Source organism: Alligator mississippiensis, chromosome 5 (assembly GCF_030867095.1).
Source record: "Alligator mississippiensis isolate rAllMis1 chromosome 5, rAllMis1, whole genome shotgun sequence".
In the NCBI taxonomy this organism is placed as follows: domain Eukaryota; kingdom Metazoa; phylum Chordata; order Crocodylia; family Alligatoridae; genus Alligator; species Alligator mississippiensis.
This window is the reverse complement of record NC_081828.1, coordinates 147,029,336-147,047,538: the sequence shown is the minus strand read 5'-3', so window position 1 is coordinate 147,047,538 and position 18,203 is coordinate 147,029,336. Positions and strand designations below refer to the sequence as shown.

Sequence of the window (18,203 nt, the reverse complement as noted above, 5' to 3'; positions counted from 1 at the left end):
GATGCCATTTCATGAGAAGGCAGAGCCTGCCTTTCACTGCTGGACAGTGCTAATGCAGAGTACAAAAGCTGTCTCTGTATAATCGACAGTGCTAAAACACTTCAGAGGTTCAGCCATCAAGAATATTTGTGTAATGAGGGGGGAGTGCATCAGCTCGTAGTTCACATTTCTCTGCACCCTTGTTGTCATGTAATAATAGAGCTGTAAGTGGCCACATTCTTTCTTCTTTGAGAACGTGGTTTGCTTTGTAAGGATTGGCACCATAACAGTGGGTGGGTTGATATACTGTACATTCGACACTGCAGACGCACAGTTGTTGCAGTCATGTAGACACCACTTAGCAAGGAGTAATTGTTGGAAATGGGTTGTCTCTTAAAACAAAATGTAGACTCTGCAAAGCACTACACAAGTGGCTACTGTGTTAGCACAAAATGGCAGGTATGTATAAGACTGTAGAGAGGGGAGATTTGGGTCCTACAAGCTTAAAAAAAACAAAAGAAAACAAACAAAAAAACCACCTAATCTCACCCCCCTCAAAAAAAGAAGAGGGAGAATATGACTTTATAGCTATTGGTGTTAATTTGGAAACTGATACAAGTTTATGAGATAGCCTTATAAAACTTCAGTGCCCAGAATGTGATTTAGCAAAATAAAAACTAGAGAGCAGGGCAGTGCTGTTTTCACTAGAATCTAAAAGCAGAGCATATATACAGAGGTTTTAACAAAGTTTTCCAAGACAGGCTTGTGAATAAGTGCACCCAATCCACAAATTCCACATAAGACTTCATACCTGCCTAAGCTTAGAGACTTTGGGACCCATGGTTTTTGATTCAGTAACCAATATAGAATATCTTGGAAAAATATAATATGGGTGTGGATTTATATCTTGACTTTTCCTTTCAAGCTCTATTAAGTGCAGAGTTAGGGCTGCGGAGAAGATCTTGCCTTTTTCTATTAACAGTGCCTCACATTAATTGAAATTCCAGGCTAGGTTTAGGTTTCTATGAAGGACACTGTACAATAATTTGCTCAGGATCCTAAGTGATCCCCTAATAAAGCCGTGTCCTCTCAATGTCTAATGTACAAGAGGCTTATTAATTGCATAAAATGCTCTGCTTTATCCATTTACTCTCTATGGTTCTGTTGTCACTCTACCTGCTGTTTTCTGACTTGTCATCTTTTTTTCTCTTTCAGTTGGGTAGATGTTTGAAGTGGGTTTTGTAGGAATAAAATTACTCTCATTTGTTTGCATAGCGGCTGTCAAAGCATGATATTTTAGTCTGTAGAAGTAAGCAAAAAAAAAAAAATGTTCTGCCCATCACTTGCTATCTGTAGACTGCAGAGACTGGGAGGTTTTGCAGGCCCTCCCTCTCTTCATGAGCAATGATTAAAAGGAAAAATTCTGCCAAGAGCATAAGTACCTCTCAGTTATCGTCACCCTCAAGTCACTCACTAAAGCCATGTAATAGGTTTGCAAGAATGAACTTCAGAAGAAAGAAATAACTTGGTATCTTTCAATACGACCTCAAAAGGAGGAAGATGTGGCTTAATTCCTTTTGGTGTTTACTACAAGCTCTCTCCCCATCTTTTCTTCTGGCTAGGAGAAAATGCGTCCAAAAAAAGAAAAAAAATCTTAACTGTTTTTCTTGTGGTATTGAAAACATAGTAAGACTGCTTAAGACAAAGAAGCCTTAGACCAATATTATATGTAAGACTGGATCACCTCTCGTTTCTTAAACAGCTACATAATGTGTGCACTTGATAGGCCATTTGGATCATAGCAGGGGAGAAACCACACTAGTTTATTTGGTTTGTATATGAAATAAAATTTTTCTTGCCTTGGAATACTTAATTGTCGTCACTCCCCCTTTGTGTTTTTGTTCTGCTTGGAAATAGTCTCTGTACTGTATATGCAGTTGCCAAGATGTGCACATAAACAATGTTCCATTATGGCCTGTTCTGTGTACCCCTTATTTCCACCATATACATTCAGCAGTAAACTTGTTTGAGAATGACAGACTCTTTTAGGCCCCTTTTTCAGTTAGTCCAGACTTTCTGCCATATGCTTACTGAGGTCCCACTTCTATTCATGTTTTTATTAGGTAGGAAAAAAAGTGTCCAGACTAACAAAGCAGCTTTTGTATTCTCTGTCAAAAAAATCTTCTCCTATGAAATGTTGATAGAAGTACCCAGAGCTGTTGTGGGGGTGAAGAAGCTGAATAGTTTTGTCGTTAAAGCAGAGGAGAGGAAATCAGGAGACCCAATGTGTTTTTTCATCTTTGTCACAAACTCCTTGTCTGATCTCAGGGCAAATCACACAACATTCTTGTGCCTTAATTTCCTGTGATCAAGAAAGGGTGCAAAATATCTAACTCTAATGGTTGTTCTGAAAGCTCCATTTATTAATATCTGTAAAAATGCTTTGAGACCTTTGGCTAGAAGACACTAGAGAAATGCAAAATACTGTTATTTAGTGTGCCATAAAATGAAAGTATGACTCTGAATATAAGCTGTTTAGTAAAACTACAGAACCACAGCAAAAGTTTTACAGTAGTATAAATCATGTTTAGTGACTGTGCACTTGAAAATGGTCAGATTAGATCTTTTTCACATTGATTTTGTATTTGGTTAATGATTCTAGTCCTGAGATCATAAAGCTATGTAAGATGTAAAAGATACGGGAAGATATCTTTAACCTCTAAATTTAAGCTATGTGTTGCTTTTGACATTGAAATAGTGCAAAGACCTGGTAATGTTTTCCAATATTTTAATTTTTGCTGATGTACAAAAATATTACAGAACAGCTGATTCGTAATTATTACACACAGTATTGCATACATTTCTTCCTAATTAAAAAGCTTCTAAATTCTGAATAATCAATTTGTGAAGGCATATGGTCTTGACAAATTATACATTTAATTTCTAAAGATTTATTAGTAATTTGACCTGAAGCTAGTTAATTATGGTTATAGTACTAATGTAGTAATACTGGAGATTGATATAATGATATGGTTGCAAATTTATTTTGATATCTCTACTTTAATACAAGAACATTACAATACACTTACATTTTGTAGCCTTTTCTTCATTATGTTAGGAAGCATTAGTTTAATGAAGAATGTAAAGATTTGATAGGTACATGCTGACATTTATGTGAAATGATATTTTTAACATGCTATAAATAATACTCAGTCCTATAGTCCTTACCATTTTACAGGCCAACTTCCTAGTGAATTCAGTGATGACTTTATCCAACTAAGAATGGTTTGAACCAAATTCTGTACCCATAGTAAAAACTGAAATTTGTTCTTGGTAATGAATATGCAGAGGAAAACCTTCCTGAAATATTGCTGTCTTTTTTAATACACTGAACTTCTATCAGCTAAGCAGATACTTCTAATTTGTTTCTGAGATTAAGAAAGCAGTTAATCTGTCCAGGGAGAGCCTTCTAGTTTTAAGGCATGGAACTAAACATTAGTTTATTATAAATATAATTAGAAAATGCCTTGTTTTTCCAGTGCTTTATGGATCCTCAGGTGAACTGTGAGAAGTCTGTAGAGGAAAACAAAGGCACTTTTTAAAGTGTAGAAAAGATAGTTTATACAAACATGTATCCAAGTAATTCATTTTGTTTGAAGAATAAAAATTGAGTTTGCTTTTGACTGAAAAACAAGGAATAACACAAAATAAAATAGGGACAGGAAGGTGCAAGCTGACATAAATCCTGACATCAGTGAAATTATGCTAATATTTATGCCAATTGAGAATCTGGTCCATGTGCCACATAGTGTCTCCCTTCTGTATGGAAACAATACATTCCACATTGTATATGGCCAGATTCATCCCCAGTTTCTGCTGGCATAAAGAAGGAGAAAGGGTCATCACCATGCTATCAGAGTCTTTCATAATGAGAAACTATCAGCACAAAGAAGCTACATCTAAAAATCATCAGCAATAGCATTTCTATATATATGATGACAGTTTGATTTCTGAGTACTGTTTTTTCTCCATTGGAAGGCTTGGTAACTCCCCTTTGTAATGATAGCTTTTTTTAAACCTTAATGTCAACACAAGACATGTAACCGTAATCTGCTGTTGGGTTAGGACTGAATGAGTCCTGTTCTGCCTCTCCGGCCTGTAGTATTGCTCTCCCCAAGTATACAAAACTAATGTGAATGACTAAAAAATCATGAGGTTTTAAAAATAATGAATGCTTGGTTCATTATGTGTGCTTTATGGTTTCTCATTTGCAAGGGCATATGGTTTCAAACTTTTCTCTGTAAGCTTGAGGGCTAGAAAGTCTTTTTATGGAATCTGAGATTTTTTTGCCTCATCACTTAATGTTGGCAGTTGGTGGGGGGGATTAACAATGTCATGAGAGCTGGCAGCATTGAACCTGTGTGATTTTAGAAGGAAATCCCATCTTTTGAGGAAAGGGAAGATATGTTTATAGATAGTTTTTAAGTGCTATTGACTTCAGTCAGCTCAGGGATTTAGAATCATAGATATTAAGGGCTGGAAAGGACCTTGAAAGATTAATTCAACCCCCCAGCTCTGGGCAGGAGTACTGCTGAGATCAAATGATCCCAGCAAGGTGTCTGTCCAGTCTCCTCTTGAAGGCTTTCAAGGTTGGGGACTGCACCACCTCCTTGGGAAGTCTATTCCAGATACTGGCAGTAATCCTGTTGGCGAGTGGGTGGAGTGGGAAGAGTACAGATGAAGTAGCCAAAGGTGCATTAAAATATAGTTCATGACATGGTTATGACCATGACAAATATATGGAGACAATATTTTATGAAAAAATACATTTTATATTTAACAGATGGCTAGCATTTGACCAGAGTCACTGAAGGTGGTTCCATTTTTTTATGCTCTAAAAGGGCTGATTAACCTGTTGTAAAACAGATGGTTCTATCACTCTCTAAGGACACAATTTTGTTGTTTTAGACAAGTACTGCACATTTTCATAATTGTTCTGTATTAGGAGAAGAAAAGGGCATTGTGGGTCTTGCGGCCAATAAGACAACTAGGAAAGGGTTAGTCAGCTGTCAGAGGTTGCTGCACGCCAGTATCCTGCTGTGAGCATCAGTGACTTCACCAGTAAGAGTTGTTCTGACAGTACACTACCTTTTATGCCTTTGGCCATGTGTTGTCAGTTAGAGTTTTTCTGAACTGGAATAATACTTGAACTCTACTGCAGAGACTTAAATAATTTTATTTCAAATAAAAGAAAAAAAGCCTAGTTTATATTTCCTCTTTAAAAAGTGTTACATTTGATAATGGTGAGTGGCAAATAACAAATATGAGTGTTGGGTTTTTTCCAGCAGTGATACATATTTCTTACACTAAAAGCTAGAAAACTATTTTTTTTAAATCTGAGACCTCAGAAACAACTTCTGTTGACATGGAATAAGAATAAAATAGGGCCTGATTCTATGTGGATCCTTATGCCATCTTTCACAGCTGTGTGCACATTTTCCTAACACTGTCACCTACATGTGCAGGTTTTGGTGCTTGCAAATTTGCTTGTGCATAAACATGGTCCGAGGGTTTGAAAATCTGAACCATAAGTTCTTTTCCCCTCTCCTCTCAGATGTTGCAGTTCAAGCAACCACTATTCCTGTTTCCTGTGTCCCAATCAGTGTCTCAGTTTAAATATTTTTCATCAAGTCTACTCTTAAGCTTGTGGGTTGGAGTATGTAGAGAACAGTTTTGAGAGTCAGGTGTGTTTTTCCAAAGCCTCTCAAGCTATAACAAAGCCTCCATGATAGAGCCAATGTATTTATATAAAATAAGTGGGGATTTTTTTCTGGAGGAGATCCATCTGGAGGCCTTTGAAGGCTGCTGATAAGATGAGAGAGAGGCTAAGCCTGGCCTGTAAAAACACCACTTTAGAAATCTCTTCTTCTGCTGTTAGGTTCTGATAGGGGGGGAAAAAAGTGGAGTGGTATTTGTCAACGTGTCATTGAATTCTCAGTTTGTTTTACACTTCACTTAGATCTCCTCGCCTCATTCTTTCCAATGAAGTTTACTGTCTGCCTGTGCAACCAGCCATCTGGGCTTAGGGGATTTTGGCCATGGTCCTGCCTCTTTAGCCTTCTCCAGTTCCCGTTGGATGCTCTGCGCTCTAGCATTGTACGGAAGGCCCTGCATTTTCATGCCCATGAATGCAAGTGCTGAAATTCTGTTTGGCTTCTTGTACTGTTTGAGCAAGAGGGAAAGGCTCCTTTTGCCCTCTATGTAAGGGGTAAGGCTGAATCTGGTTCTAAATTAACCTGTAGCAATTTTAAAAGAACTTGGGAGTTTTATATCCTAGTCACTTGAAGATGTCTTGTGGATGTTCAGCCACATCTCTGATTAGGAATTCTTTTTCTGGGGGTGACACCAAAGGCTGTGCAGAAGAGTTGAGCCAGAACCTCTGCAGATCAAAAGCTCCAACTTAAACCTCTGTGAAATCAAGAGGAAATGGCTTCTGCTGAACAGGGCTGATGTTTCTGACTTCTTTGGACAAGCTCAGTCTGGGGTAATATCATGCAACGTTTGTCATTATTTCCTCTCCTGATTTCCTCTCCTCTGCAGCTGTCCAAAGGAAGCAGCTAGAAGTTGACAGACATAATGAAGAATAAAAATTGTCGTTATCCAGCTGGAGTAAAACCAGTTTGAAAAAACTTTTACACACAGTTTAGATTGAAAATGAAATACTAGGAACATAATCCATGCTAACTAGTAGTTTATGGATTAAATTGGAACTCCAACCTTACTTATTTAAAATGTATTAAAGCCTGGTTTACACCTAAACCTTGTATTGATGCAACTATTTTGTTCAAGGTTATAATTTTTTTCTTACCCTAATAGTGAAACCATCATTTGCCCAAATGTAGATATAGTTAGCTCAGTGTAAAGGAATGGATACTAGTATAGTTATTGCCCTTCCCATATGGTGATAGCTTGTATGAAGCAACTTGAATTACACCACCATAGTTAAAAGTGATGCAGCTTTTTAGTGAGGTTAAGGCCTATTAATTTAGCTGAAATAGCCCCACTACACTGGATACTGTGTTTTATGGTGTGTATGTTATAGATATTTGCCAGGAGGTAGTGTGGGGTTGCCAGGTAACACTGCTGTACTTGCAGTTAAAAATCTTCCACATTGTTCCTTCATAAATACCTATTGAAAACACAGGGTGTGTCTACAAAGCAAAACAGAGGAATGTTTGTGGAATGTGTTAGCTTACCTGTGTTAATTTTGATGTAGCTGGCATAGATACCAGTAGCAGTAGAAATACAATGGCAAAAGCTTTAGCAAGAGCCAGCCACCAAAGTATGTACACAAGGTCCATCGTATCTTCTGGTTGTTAGAAAGCAAAGCAGCAGGATGGGGATTGGGGATTGAAATGACTGTTGTTACCTGGTAGCTTCATTTTGCATATTAATTTAGCTGTGTAGATATCCCTACAGATGTAGCACTTTGTAGGGAAGTCTACGCAGCTGTCTACACAGCTGCTGTTCATGTGCTTGTCATAGGTTTCTTGAATGGTGTAGCAGGGATGATTCTGTCTTGGGCAGGGGGTCGGTCTACATCAGTGGGGACCAACCTTTTTGGCGGGTGTGCTACATGTTAACCCTGCACCTCTTCTGAGTGCCATTTCAATCCCCATCCTGCTGCTTTGCTTTCTGCTTCCTACTTTGTGCTCCTTGCCCAGTCTCCTGCTCTGCTTTCTGCTCCCTTCCTGATCTGCTGCTCTGCTGCCTGCCCGCTTGCTTCCTGATCTGCTGCATACCACACACGCAGAGTCTGCCTGTGCCACTTTTGGCATTCATGGCACAGGTTGGCCATTCCTGATCTAAACGATCCTGAGGACCCTTCCAGCCTTGCTTGTCTATGTTTCTCTGTGAACTAAGCAAGAACTTAATTGTCATAAATTAGCATATAAATCAGCATAGCTCTGCTTGTAGTTACTGCCTTAGTCTAGACTGACTGGTAATTTGGCCTATTACAATAGACTTTCACTTGTCAGGCCTTCACAAATTTTTCCTAGTATTTAGCCCACACAGGGTGTATCTACATGTGATATTAGTGCAATGCAGTAAAGTCTGGTACAGTTCGTGCCAGAGTTTATTGCTTCTGGGCACCCCATTTACACATGCCCCTGGGACTGCAGCACATTGAGCCAGGTTGGAGCAGCCTCAGCTGGCTGGAGGTGCAGGGGGTCAGCCTGCCAGCCAGGGCTGCTCCCCATTGGTTCAACATGCTGCAGAGGAGCTGAGGTATGAGGGTGCTCCAGTGCAGGGCTAACCGGCAGACAGCTCTCACACTAAAGCACCCTTGTGCCCCAGCCAGCCCCGTCAGTGTTTATATGTGTGTTGCAGCACATAAAATAATGCTGCTGTAGAATAGTGCTTGTTTTTACAAGTACTATTCCACAGCAGTACTGTTAGTTTCTTATGGCCTAATAGGGCCGAACGTGTAGATGCTGAGACTTTACTTCGGAGCTAAGAAGAGTGACTTGAAACCCTCTGGGATAGAATACAGGGAGAACATGGTGAAGAGGATATAACTGTAGGAGTCTATTACAGACCTCCTAACCAGGAGGAAAAGCTCAACCACAAATTCTCTAGGGAACAGAAGCTGCACGCTCTCGATGCATGGCTGTCATGGGTGATTTCATTTGCCCTGACATCTCATGGGAGGAGCATTCAGCCAAATCTGATTAGTCGCGCAGCTTCCTCACCTGCACTGATGAACTCTATCTGACTCAAGAAGTCCACGGGCTGACACGAGGTGAGGCACTGCTAGATCTGGTTCTGGTCAAAGGGGATGATCTAGTGAGCAACTTGAGGATTGAAGGGAAGGTCAGTGATAGTAATCACGAATTGATCACCTTCCTTATTCATTGCAAAGCTGGCAAATCAGTCAGCAATGCAGAAATCCTCAACTTTAGGAAAGCTGACTTTTACAAGCTTAGGAGGTTGGTTGTCGAGGCCCTGATGGATCTTGATCTGACAGGAAAGGGTGTCCAAGAAGAGTGGTCACTCCTTAAGGACGCAATCCTAAAAGCATAAGGGAAGTCCATTCCAGCCTGCAGAAAAGCTAGTAAAAGGGTTGAGAACCCCCCTTGGCTAAATAGGGAACTCATGGACCTTCTCAATCTTAAAAGAAAAGCCTATAAGGGATGGAAGATGGGAAATACCTCTAAGGAGGATTATGCATCACTGGCCTACACCTGTATGGAGCAAACCAGAAAAGCTAGGGCCGATATTGAGCTCAGGCTGGGTACAGGAATCAAGGACAATGAAAAATCCTCCTTCAGATACATAGGAAGTCAAAATAAAAATAAGGGCAACTTTGGACCCCTCCTAAATCAAATGGGGCAACTGACAACCGACACCCAGAAAAAAGCTAATCTCTTCAGTGATTACTTTGCATCAGTTTTCCACCAGCCCAAGGGGGTCATCCTGCCTGAAAGGACACAGAATTATGCAGGTATGGGTGACCATATGCCTACATTTAGTGAAGACCTTGTGGGAGAACACCTTGAGAGACTGGATATCCATAGGTCAGCAGGCCCTGATGGAATGCACCCAGGAGTGCTAAAAGAGTTGGCTGACATCATAGCTCAACCATTGGTGCAGCTATTTGAGAACTCATGGCATTCAGGAGAGGTTCCTGAAGACTGGAAGAGGGCCAATGTGGTGCCTATCTTTAAGAAGGGAAGGAAGGAAGAACCCAGGAGCTACAGGCCAATCAGTTTGACCTCAACACCTGGTAAGATCTTGGAAAAAAATATCAAAGAATTAATCAACAACAGACTGACAAAGGCACCATTCAGAGAGACAGCCAACACGGTTTTGTTTCAGGTAGGTCATGCCTGACAACCTTATCTTCTTCTATGACCAGGTGACACATCACCTGAACTGGGGGGCAGGGGGAGGTTAATGTAATTTACTTGGATTTCAAAAAAGCCTTTGACTTGGTCTCTCATGATGTCCTCATGGAAAAACTGGGGAACTGCGGCCTTGACAACCTTACAGTCTGATGGCTCAGGAACTGGCTCTGTGGTCAGACCCAGAGAGTGATTGTTGATGGAACTGAGTCAGCATGGCATACGGTGACCAGTGGCATCCCTCAGGGTTCAGTACTCAGACTGGTACTCTTTAATATATTCATTAACAACCTGGATTTGGGTGTCAGAAACAAACCGGTTAAATTTGTGGATGACACTGGAGGATAGGCTGGGGATCCAGGCTGACCGGGATAGGATCACAAGGTAAGCAGATACAAACCTGATGACCTTCAACATAGGTGCTCCGCCTCAAGAAGAAAAACTCACATCATACCTATAGGCTTGGCAGTGCTGCACTCACTAGCACTACAACTGAAAGAGACTTGGGGGTCATGATTGACCACAAGATGAATATGAGTTACCTATGAGATGCTGTAGTCAGCAAAGCAAATAAAACTCTGGCTTGCATCTACCAATGCATCTCAAACAAGACCCATGATGTCATTCTCCCACTTTATTTGGCCTTGGTGAGGCTGCAGCTGGAGTACTGCATCCAACTCTGGGCTCCACACTTTAAAAAGGACGTGGAGACTCTCAAGAGAGTCCAGAGAAGAGCCACATGCATGATAAAAGGTCAAGAGAGTAGGCCATATGAGGGGAGGCAAGGGACTCTTCAGCTTGGAAAAGCATAGGCTGACTTGCCACTTGGTGGCAGCCTATCAGGGGTGTACGTCAGGACCTGGGAGAATGTCTTTTCACCAGGGCTCCCCTAGGGAAAACAAGGTCTAATGGTCACAAACTGTTGGAAGACCATTTTAGACTGGACATAAGGAAGAATTTCTTTACCATTTGAGTCTTCAGAGTCTGGAATAGACTCCCCCCTGAAGTGGTGCAAGCACCTAACTCTGGACACATTCAAGATGCATTTGGATGATTATCTTGCTGGGGTCCTCTGACCCCAGCTGACTTCCTACCCTTAAGCAGGGGACTGGACCAGATGATCTCGTGAGGTCCCTTCCACCCCTAATGTCTATGAAATCTAATTAGTCAGCTCTGCAGTAAACATCTTATGTAGCCATGCCCAATGCCTTCTAAGATAACTTCTGAGTAAAAGGTGCAGGGCACCAGCACACAGGCTTATGCATCGCTTAAACATTCAAAATGAACTTTATGCTCAGGGTATAGCCCAAGCACACTTCATAGAGAAGTAAGGCTGGAAGGGACCTCAAGAGATCACATAGTCCAACCTGCTTCTTCTTACATTTTATAGATCCCCTAATCCACATTCTCACTGGATTATATAATTCAGTATGTCAGAGCCATTGCCAGCCATGTCAGACCAGAGTTAAGGTTGCCTCTGCCTTTCCATTACAACTGTTTGTGTGGAATTTATAATCTAGCTGTAAAAATGTATTTATACAAATAATCTTGAAACATTAGTTTTTAGTTCATTTTTAATAAGTGATTTTCAATTTTTTTTTACAGGAAAATATTTAATAAATGCTGCATCTTGGATTCTTCAAATAACAAGTTTGGATCAAGGTAATCAGTGGGTGCATCTACATGTGCACTTTACTGCAGGATAGACTAATTAGCTCTGCAGTAAAGTGACACAGTCTACATGTGTGCTGGTATTAGGGCCCAGTAAACTAATTAACCCCGCCATAGGATAGTATTGTCAGCAGAGTACTTTACTGCGCTGAAACACACGTGTAGATGGTGACCAAGGGTGTAAATTATGCCCAGTCAGCCCAGCCGGTTGGGGACCTGCTCTACCCTGGCTCAAATTGCTGCTGTACCAGACACACGTGTAGATGCTGTGTCCAGGAGCAATTTACTCCAGCACTAACTGCTCCAGACTTTATTGCTTTTCATTAATTTCACATGTAGATGCACCCTACATGTAGCTGTTAGTAGTTGACTTGGAATAGATCTTTTTCTTTTAGAGCCCTAAAAAATTCAGATTGCCTGTTTCATCTCCTTGCTCTGTCCTGATGATACTGCAACCAATTCTAAACCTTGCCGGAGCCTAATATTTTTAAACTTTTGAGCATTCCTTGTCTAAAGCCAGAAAATCCCTTTCTGTCACTGAAGACAAGAATTAATCAAGATTCAAGAAGGGATTGATATTTTTATAGATATCAGGAATATCTAGAGTTACAACGAGCTAAATTTTGGAAGGGATAGCAAGCCTGCTTCAGTGCTAAGCCAATCTCCATTAGAGATCAGAATAAGAACTAACGTGCACTGTGGGGTCTTTCTAGCTAAGTCTCAAACATCTGGCATTGGCCACCATCAGAGGCCGGATGCCAGACTAGATGGCCCTGGGGTCTCATCCAATATGGCAATACCTGTGTTTCTAATGCTTAAGGCAGCAGGAAAGGGAAAATCAAATACCCAATTTAAGCAGTGTACACTGTAACCAGCCATTATGGTGTTAGATGCCTTTAACTGCGAATAGTAGAAGTGGTAGTAATATCCTCTAGGCTATACAATAATAGTTTTTCAAAGATATCTTTACAAATACATGCCTAATGGTAAAACAAGCAAACAAAAAGCCACGTGCATGTGCAGTAACTGACCCCTCATAGGCTGGCTGCTGCTTCAAGAGCATTCTGTGGGGGTGACCCCCTCTCAAATGAAATTCTGTTATGTGCTGATAACCCCTTTGCCCACTGTTGTTGATGTATCTAGTGCATAACCCTAATGTTAGGATCTGATCCTTCAGACATTTCTCATGTTATGTGGAAACCCACATTAAAGTCTGCAAACTGGAACATAGCAACCCAAAATTGCCCCTTTGACTACTTCTTTTTCACATCTGTCCAAACTGTCTCTCTTGTGCCAGTCAGAATATTTATACTGTGTGTTCCTGTTGGTGGGTTCAGTACGGTATCATTCTAGTTTCATTCCTGTTATGTGCTGAATATCCCTTCTTTCAAGAGCTGTGCTCCAAATTCTCTGCCATTCTCCTGATCCAATTATTTCCCCAACTCATCAATATCATTCTTATCTTTGAAATCTACAAAACATCTCATACTTTTAACAAGTAGGTACAATAAATTATATTGGGATTTAGGTAACCTGATTTTAAATCCCATATCACAGTTTTTTTAAGGAAGGAAAAGAAGGCAAGTAATATATCATACTAGCGTCCATTCTAAATAAAGAGGTAAAAATCAAAGCCTCTGCCTGTGAATGATGGGCAGTGATTTAACTGCCAGTGATTCTCCCAGCAACTGACACAAAGGAATCTCTGAGTCTCACAGTTGAGGCAGCAAGCTCAGTGTCAGCACTTGCCTAGGGAATAGAAGAAAACATCACTTTGTCTCTGCTTTCGCTGCTTAAACACACACATCACTCGCTAGTAACCATTTACTGTGCTGTCAAAATTGTTTCAAGAAAGATTTATTTGTGATTAATGGTAAAATGTATATTAAAAGGTGAACTTCCACCAACTTATTTTCTTTTAAAGATGTTTTGAGTGCAGTCTTCATTTCCATGCTATAGATGTGCCTGTTGATCCTAGTAAAATAATAGCTTGCAGTGCATTCAACTTACTTTTGGAGCACTTTCTCTGAATAGTGCATAAGGTAGCATTGGACTCTTTTCCTTTACCAGAAGTGACCGCACAAACATGCACAGAACATGATTCATGACATTTCTTTCGGAATTGTCCAGTGGGTAATTGCATTACAGAAACCAGAGAAACAGATGTAGACCCTAAACCCTGGCTGTAAATTTTTGTTTTATGATTATAGGTTTCAAATGTGCTATGTCACACTGACAAATATACAGTAACACTGAAGGAAATAGATTTTTTACTTGAACTTTTGCTTTTTATTTCACTTGTGACTAAGAATATGTTTATTGTAAAGTTTCTGCTACCACAGGCTGAGAAAAAACAGATCAAAGTTGGGGTATGAAATCAGAAGTTTTTTTTGATGGTCTAATGAGAAGACTTTGCAGAGCTCTTTTCCACTTGAATGTGTAGAAGAATGTGATAAGAGTTTTAAAATATGTGTCAATAACTGACGCTTCATTACATTTGAATTAACTGAGTTAGAAATATACATTGATGGGATAATACATTATTATAGTTAGGACCAGTCCTATAGAGTGTGTATGTCTGTGGGTGTTAATACTAATTTCTTGCAAAAATACGTTTTTGAATGTAGCTTTTTTGGTCTTATGTTTAAAAGAAAGAGAGCATACAATTTACAGAGAAGCAAGACCTTGGAAGAGATAACTAAACTAATTAACTCATTATAGAAATTAGAAGAAGTAGAATAGAAGTGAACTGTTAGATTATTTGAAGAATTTGTTAATTACATGTGGATTCAGTAATAACTGTAAGCATTATCACAACTATAATTCATAATAAAACATAATGAACAAGCTGGCTCATTTAGCTATAGTATGAAAAAGCTATCTTATTCAATTCATATGCAGTTAAGCATGATTTACTGACACACATTTTCAGAAGTTGCCAATGACTTATCTGCATTTAAAAGTACTGCAAATAGGCTTTAAATTAAATTGATTTGATAAAAACTGTTATAAAATAAACATAACAATATTTTTTGTGAACACTATTTTATCCCCTGTAATTCCTCAAGGTAATTTATATTTTTTCTTGGTTTAATGTTCCATGTACCCTAGAGCCCTGGACTGTAGAGTCCTGTTCCGTCCCAATTTGGGAACTGGCAGAAGATGCATTTTGTATAAATCTTTCTAGACACCTTAATCATGATGCATTTGACATCCCTAACATTTCTTGTAGGCTCATCTTAAGAACGTACATTTTATTTCACTGGAAAATAGCATCTTTTAAAGAGTCTTTGTTGTCCAAGTCAAAAAAAAGAGAAAAGAGTAAAAGAATCCTTAGCAACACGATAAAATCAGGTTTCAGTCAAAGGTGTACCATTTCTTTTACTCCCACCTTTTAATAGTGAGACAAGTGCTTGATCTGCTGAAATTTGTTTTAATGTACCTAAACAAACAGATCTCTTACTTGAGTAACCATGACTCGTATATACTTTTCACATGGCAATATAAGTGCCACTTAGAAACTTGGTTGGAGCAGTTTCAACATAGGGTAGGAGTGACAGACTAAAAGCCCTTGGATGCCAGTGTTAAATTCCAGCTCTATAGTTCTTCTACCAAGATGGGAGATGGAAGGAGATTGTGCCTACTGTGGAGGCAGATAAGTCTCTTCTTTCTGAGAGGCAAAAAACCTAAACCATTAAGAAAAGCTTTTGTTTTTATCTCTTCAAAAGGATTTTGCTTCCAGATTACAATAGGCCTTTTTATTGGGTTGTTTGTTTTCAAGTATGGATATATCAGTTTCAGGGGACAAAGGTTTTTTTTTTCTTAACTTCTTGAATCTTTGCAGAAAGTTTTGTTAATACAGTCTACAGGCATTGTCACCAAGCTTTTAATGCATCAAAGGATTTTCTGCAGAGAAAGAACATCACATCCATTAGGCAAGTTGGGCAGGTCCCAGAGTGAATCTCTTGTCAGTATTTCTTTCAGTTTTCCCATAAGAGCCTTTTCCATACACAGGATTCCCAGCTGCACCAGACTGACAATGACATTTACAAAAGTATCTGCTGTTTTGGGGTGCTTAACAAGCAGGGTCCAGTTTTCAGAAATGTTGACTCACCAACAAAATCTACTTAAAGAGGAAAAGAGTTTCTAAGACACGAAAGGAAGTAAAGTGCCCATCTCAATGGAAGTTAAACTCCTAGCTTCCTTTTGTGCCTGTGAAAATTTAACCCAGGAGCAAGACAAGCTGTAAATGCTCAGACAAAGTTGCTCAAGTCAGGGTTTAAAACTGAAGCTACTTTTGAAATAATTTTAATGGGAGGTAGCGGGTAGGGTGGGCAGGAATGATTCAGAACATGGTAATGTATTTTATTTTCCCATTATTCACATACCTATAGGAATCCATGCAAGTAAAAATCAGATGGAATTCATACCCATAAGCAAGATTGTATAGAGAGCAGGTTATTTATATAAAACAGTGAGAGTAGCACCAAAATATCAATGAGATGGCTGTGCCTAGCACTTTTGTTAATGATGATCTAATCAGGTAAAGTGAGCTGAGGGGACCAGAGGTTTCTGGCCAGAGAGCTGGCAAGGCGCTGTGCCCAATGTATAACTTTAGGCTGTAAGAAAATGTTCTGTTTGCTTGAGAATTTAGGAGTAGGGGCTGTTTATCAGTGGCTGGCTGATCCTCATGATGCCTGAAGGAGAAACCGAGGATCCAAAAATAACAACAGAATAGAGAGGGACACATCCTGTCCTCCTCTGTCATCCCGAGATGGTCCCACAGCAGCAATACTGAGGCAGAAGAAACTTATTTCCACATTGGACCTTCTTTTCACAATGTGCAAGGAGCAGGTGCGCGAAAGGATCTGCTACTTCCTGGACTTACTTTTGGTGCCCCATTAGATTGGTCTCCTCTGGGGGAGCAGGGGTCCTTGGATCTGTCAAAGCTGTGGTGGCCCCATAGTAGCCTGGTGGGGGGTGGACTCCTGTCACTCCCCAGTGAGCAGAGCAGCACACAACTCAGAACCTAGGTTGTGCTTACTTGCCTGGGATTTGCATCATACTGAATATTCACCCTTCTGTATTTAAGTAGGGTTACCATACGTCTGGGTTTTCCCAGACATGTCTTCTTTTTGGGTCCTTCCATCTCTGTCCAGGTGGTTTTTTAAAATATCAGCAAATGTCTGGGATTTTGCTTTGCCTCTGTTTTCCTTGTACTTCCTGGCTTGCCCCAGCAAGAAGCTGCTTGGGGCTGGAGGGAGCAGGGGAGGGGCATCATGTGTGTCTGCTTACAAGCCCCAGCAGGGGAAGGGCTAGGGGGTCCTTCAGGGGTCAAGTCAGGAGCGAGGGGCACCGGAAGGGCTGGTGGCGGGAGGGGAGGAGAAAGGGGATGTGGGTCAGGAGTGACCGGAAGGGCATCAGCAGAGGTGGGGGCAGGCTGAAGGTTGGGAGTAAGGGGTACCAACATGGTCGGGGGGGTGGGGTACTGTGGGTTGGGAGTGAGAGACAGCAGCGGGGCTAGGGGGCTGTGGTTTGGGGATGAGGAGCAGGGGCAGGGCATGGGCATATCACTGGCCCTCACAATCATATTACCCCTCCCACCAGGTATCCTCTTTTTTTAAACTAGAAATATGGTAACCTTAGTTTAAGCATCTCTGCCCCTCCCACATCCTGCCTCCACTCCTCTCAAGTCACCAGGGTGCATTTCAGTGCAGATGTTGAGATTTGCTGAGACCTATATGTATCCGCAGTCCTGGGTCATATTCTGCATCTCACAGAATCAGTCCCCCCATGTGGAAGCTTCTCTGTTCTGGTGAAGACCCCCCTCCCCCCGCATCTCTGCATGTCTTTTAGTAGCACATAGCACCCTGCAGAATTGAACTCATGGTGAATTAGGTGCAAAGTTTCTTTACACTGAAGTTTGGAGAGGTGGTGGAGGTTGTGGGGGAGGGTGTTGTTCAGTGTACAAAGCACTCTTTCCTCACCTAGCTATGGGCCCATGAGGATTCTTAATGTAACACTTGTTTGGGTTGGTTTAGAGATGCGTGTTCCTGCTCTGAGCATGGGGTGGGACTAGATGACCTCCTGAGATCCCTCCCAGCCTTATTTTTCTATGATGGATGTTCTATCTCCAGCCTGGCAGGGATTCCCTATTACTTATACCAGCCAAACAATTAACCTGGGATTAAACAGAGCTGCATTTTTTGTGTGTGATGGTTCTCAGTACTTATCATCTGCCCAAACTGAGAAGTTGCAGGGAAGTTGCTATCTATCAGCAGCTGTGTCATGGTGCTGTAGTGAATAGGATCCCCAGGGGGAGAGAGGGGGGCAGAAAATTTTGGAAATCAAATAGAAAATTTAAAATAATCCACATACCTATAAAAAGCTGATGCACACGAAAAAGGGGTGCTGTGCACACATCACCCAGAAGCAGCCTTTGTGCCATGTCATCTCTACCTTTGCTTTTATTTAATCTTACTTATTTAAAGGTAAATAAAAAAAATCCAAAGACTACAGCTAGTAGTTGCCTGCTTCTCTGCCTGTCTGCTTTTGCAGGGCTGCTGGGAGTTTTTAAGCTGTGTGAGAATCCTGGGAGTTGGTGATGTCAGACTGGTTGGGTCATTTGAAGGTTAGCAGCCTGGGAAG

The 18,203-nt window shown here is 40.7% G+C and overlaps 1 protein-coding gene and 1 long non-coding RNA gene across 3 annotated transcripts in view; one reads left to right on the top strand and one right to left on the bottom strand.

Moving 5' to 3' along the window:
• Window positions 1-18,203, top strand: part of RARB (retinoic acid receptor beta) — a 528,277-nt gene that overhangs the window by 356,808 nt on the left and 153,266 nt on the right. The gene's annotated exons all lie outside the window — the stretch shown is intronic.
• On the bottom strand, window positions 2,751-18,189 carry LOC109285788 (uncharacterized). Its single transcript, XR_002093630.2, has 2 exons — window positions 17,934-18,189; window positions 2,751-6,596 (listed from the first exon to the last, which is right to left on the bottom strand). It is a non-coding gene; the product is annotated as an uncharacterized LOC109285788 (long non-coding RNA).